We start from the raw sequence: 4,590 nt of genomic DNA, 5'->3' as shown, positions 1-4,590 counted from the left end.
AAACCAGACATTCCGCAATTGTTCTGAAAATGCAGGGGCTACTTGCACAACAGGAGGGAGTGTGTTACTCTCCCGATCTGGGGCCACTTCCTCTTGAATGACTAAATTCTTAGTAGCACCTTCGGATACCTTAAAGATGTCACAATAATGTTCTATCTGTGCATACCATTTCCGTACCGAAGCTCTCTGTGCCACCCCGTCAGGGGGAGGCGTTCCAGACAAGACAGGGTTAATTACTTTAAAAGGGCCTCTCAGCACTATCGGCTGCTGAAGGATGGTACGTTCTGCTTCTTGCAAGGCTAGACTGACCACAAACAGTCCCTTTTCCCACGCTGCATATTGCTTCTCTGCATCTTTGAAGCTGCGGGAGTAAAACCCGATGGGACGAGGGGGTCCTTCAGGGCCTTTTTGCCAAAAGTGCATCAACCATCTCGACTGAGCAAATCCCCACTCAATTTGCACAGGGTCAGTTGGGTGTAATGGGCCAAGGGCTTGGTGGTTATCTGCCTCAAATACCAAAAGCTGCAGAGCTTCCTCATGGACTGGAGTCCAGTCCCAGGACATGCCCTTTCGCAATAAATCATATAACGGTCTTGCAATGATAGAAAAGTCTGGGATATGTTTTCTCCAGAATACAAGCAATCCTAATGCATGCTGCAACTCTTTCTTTGATTTGGGCATTTTTACCTGATCTAGTGTGGAGAGGGTGTCTTTAGGGATGCATGTCATCCCTCCTTTCCACCAAATCCCTATGTCCTGGTTCCTGCAGGGATGGGGTTAATTTCCCCAAGGAGCCGGCAGGGGACACAGATATTCCATACCACGTGACCCATGCCGAGGCTAGAAGAGGGAGCTAGCCGGGGGAGAGGAAGGCAGTTGAAGCTCGGGGGTGGACTGCGTCAGTCCAGGTTGCGTTGGGTCGGGTCGGGTCGAGTTGAGTCAAGTCGGTGAGCGGCGGTACTGTAATCGTGTTTGTATATCCCTTTATCAGTGTTATTGTTTTCTTTTCCCTTTTGCTGTTCTGTTAAACTGCCCTATCTCAATCCACGAGTTTTGCCTTTTTCTTCCGATTTTTCCTACAGCTGTGGGGGTTGAGTGAGCGGCCGTGTGGTTCTTTGTTGCCGGCTGAGGCCAAACCATGACACCCTAGAAACTTAACCTCATGAGAGGGGGTCTGGATTTTCTCAGGCAGGATTTTTAATCCCAAGCTCTCTAGATGAGCAATGATGTTATCTTCTGTTTTGTTGGACTTTTTCCACCTGTTTTCCTCCTATTAGCACATCATCTATATGCTGATAAGTTCTAACTCCTTCCTCTGTTGGGATGAGTTCCAGTTCCCTTGCTAAAGCATGATGGGCTAATATGGGAGAATGCTTGTACCCTTGAAGGAGCCATGTGAAAGTAAACTGCTGTCCTTCCCAGGTAAAAGCAAAACACTCTTGGACTTGTGACTGCAAAGGAACCATAAAAAACATATCCTTAACATCGATGGTTGCCATAATAGGGTGTGCTTGCTCCTGAATAGTGACTATAAGATCAGCAATGTTTGGCACTGCAGCTGTGAGGGGGCCGGTGTTTGCATTTAGCCTCCAATAGTCCACTGTTAACCTCCATTTGCCATTTGGCTTTTGGACAGGCCATATGGGGGATTTAAAGGGAGTGGGAACAACAATCCCCTGCTCCTTCAATTCTTCTAGCACTGGGGTTATTGCCTCCCTTGCCCTGAGAGGTAAAGAATAGGGTTTAACGTTCGTTAACTTTGAAGGAGGAAGTAACGGCGCAGTTTATAAAAGCCGTACTTCTATCGGCATGGCACCCAAAGACCAATTTCCTCCCTTATCATCTGTCCACGTTTTGCCCCTTAAAACATCTAACCCCAGGAGGCTGAGTGGGAATGACCCGAAAATCATTGATACAGGAATGGCTGTTTCCTCCCCCAGTAGCTGCAATTTAACTGTAACCAGTGATTGTGCCTGGACATTACCAAATGCATCAACTATGAACAAGCATTGTTTTGACTTTGATGGCTTTGATACACCACTACGAGAGGCATCCTCAGTTTTTAGGGCTGAAATTTGAGCCCCAGTATCTACTAAAAATGTTATTGGGATTTGCTTAAGTCCGAGAAAACAAGTAATCATAAGATTACCTCGCTGAATTATAGTGAGCTGTCTAACATACACCCACCCTCCGCCTCCACGCCCACTAAAGGGGGGCGAAGGAATTAGTTTCCCAACAGCTTTGGTGATTTTTCATCTGTTAAGTCTATCAGGAGTGCTGAGGTGGAGGGCGGTGGGAGTTAAATTAATGGGTAGTTTTATTTGACCTTCTGTCATGCTTTAGGCCGAATTGGCTACAGGGGACCTGGGGCACCCCAGATGGGACCAACAGATGCTCCCCTCTACTCCTCTTCAAAGAGAGAGGCAGAGGAGGGAAAAAGAGACATGAGTTTAGAAGGAACTAAACTACTTTAATGAAATATTAATGATAAAATAAAAGGAAATAATGAAATATATACAAAACCGTATCAAGCTCTCAGGATGACAGTCACGACACTGGCTGGCACTGGGGATGTCCCAGGCTGGACTCAGTGATGGAATGGAACTGGATTCCGGATCTGCACTCAGGATCGGGATCAAAGGCAGACAAACAGAGTCCTCCTCAGATGTCGGCCATTGAAGAAAGAGAGCAAGAGCTGACCCTTTGATCCCTCAGCTTTTATACTGAGCATGAGGCAGATGGGATGAAATACCCTTGTTGGTCAGTTTTAGGTCATCTGTCCTGTCTGCTCCTCCCCACAGGTGGGACCCCACTGCATTTTTCCGCTTCCTATCCTCCAACGGGGCAAGTAACAAAGTTAGCTGGCCTTGGTTGTTATAGCAATAAGTGTAAGCAAGAGCCTCTCTGCATACCATGCCTGGGCATCAACTATAAACATAGGTCTTATCACTCTGAGAGAGTGAACATTGTCTGCACAATATGCTGTTAATTTCAGTAGTTAGAAGAGGCCCAGCTAAGAAGCGAAGTTACTGAACAAAATTGGTCCTGTTTTACCTCAAACCAGGACATTCCACCCCTTATTCCATACCATTTGCATCTTGCTCAGATCACTATTACTTTTATCTATCCAATACATACACACATAGATATATATATATATGGATACACGCAGGTCAATCAGTGATTTATGTTTATATACAAAAGTTTAAGTCCATTGAGTTCATGACTGCAGGATCTCATCTCAGGGCAGGAAAGATGGTATGAAATTCATTGTGGTTTGTGCCCATGTCCATCTCGAAGAGCTTGCTGGACGCCACTTGATGAAGCAGGAAAAACCCCGTTTTCCCTAACATATTCCTTTCATGTACCATGGGGACTTTATCCCCTTCTACAGTATGTAAAAGGTCTGATTGAGCAGGACCAGCTCGATTGATGGATCCCCTGGTGTTAACTAACCAGGTAGCTTGCTCTAAACACTTGTCCCAATTTTTGGTTGTTGGTCTTAAAACAAGCCTCAGACACACTGAAAATAAATCTGTCTATCCATCCACCTTTGCTTTACCTGTGCAGTTCTGTGTTTCCACTAGGCCAAGCACGTAGCATACAGCATACTAGCTGCCATACAGTTTTTTTTTGCTTTCTGGGGTGATCTAAGCATTGTAATGAATGATATTGTTCATTCTGGACAGTACCACAGCTTAATGGGAGCACGACAGCATTTTTCCTGTGGGTATTTGTTTTACTTGCCTTTGATGAAAATGTGTATGTACATCAACAAGTCCATGGGAAGCAGCAGGCTTGGGATGTAGGTTCCTGGAGCAGAAGGAGGCTTCCATCTTCCTCTCTTCTTTGGCAGAGAGATGAGAGAAAGTGGTGACAATGGGTTCACACACACTTGTTTATTTTGTGTCAACGACAGGAGAGATGACAGAAAATTCCAGAGTAATCTGTAACATACAGTTGGAATACTTAAAATGGATCAAACCAACACTTGGAAAAAAGGAAGAAAAGATTTCCAGAGCTTTTTGCTGGCATCCTGGCATGGAGGTGGTCCTGCATGTGCATAAGGGGACACTGCTGCATAGCCTGACTGTTGCAGAGGTCTGTCTGGGCTCAGAAATTCACCTGTGGGTGTCATTTTGCAGGATAAATCAGTCAGGAAACTTCCAATGACACCCTCCTAAATGAGGTATATCCTCCAGGAAAGCATCCGGTCACATAGAGAAGGAAGAGGGGGATGCTGACTATCAGGACCTCACCCAGTTAAACAGAGTTCACTCTCAGGAAAGACTCTGAGCAATAAGCCTGTGCAGCCTTAAACAAAATTTTATAAGATGCCATAATTCTTAATTACAGTTGCTTCAGAGCTACTTCAGACTCTCCTCTGCCCTCACTACAGACCATCCAGTCAGAAAATAGGAAAAAAAAATGCCCTGAGGCCAATAGCAGCCAGTTACTTCAGTTAAAATACCGGAAGGACCTCAGAAAAGGAGACGGAGGGATTTCAATGTGCAAAGAGGAGTCACTGAGGACAAGAGAGGGGAAGACACTCTCAGGAAAAGAAGAGCCATTTAAAGGAGTCCTGCTGGG

General features: G+C 45.5%; 1 pseudogene; it reads right to left on the bottom strand.

The window, feature by feature from the left end:
* Window positions 1-1,229: 1,229 nt before the first annotated feature.
* The window catches only part of LOC104291351, a 21,362-nt pseudogene continuing 18,001 nt past the window's right edge, over window positions 1,230-4,590 (bottom strand).

This window comes from Charadrius vociferus, unplaced genomic scaffold, assembly GCF_000708025.1.
Source record: "Charadrius vociferus isolate BGI_N301 unplaced genomic scaffold, ASM70802v2 scaffold1218, whole genome shotgun sequence".
NCBI lineage: Eukaryota > Metazoa > Chordata > Aves > Charadriiformes > Charadriidae > Charadrius > Charadrius vociferus.
Note: the sequence above shows the minus strand (reverse complement) of the source record. Positions and strands in the feature narration are given on the sequence as shown.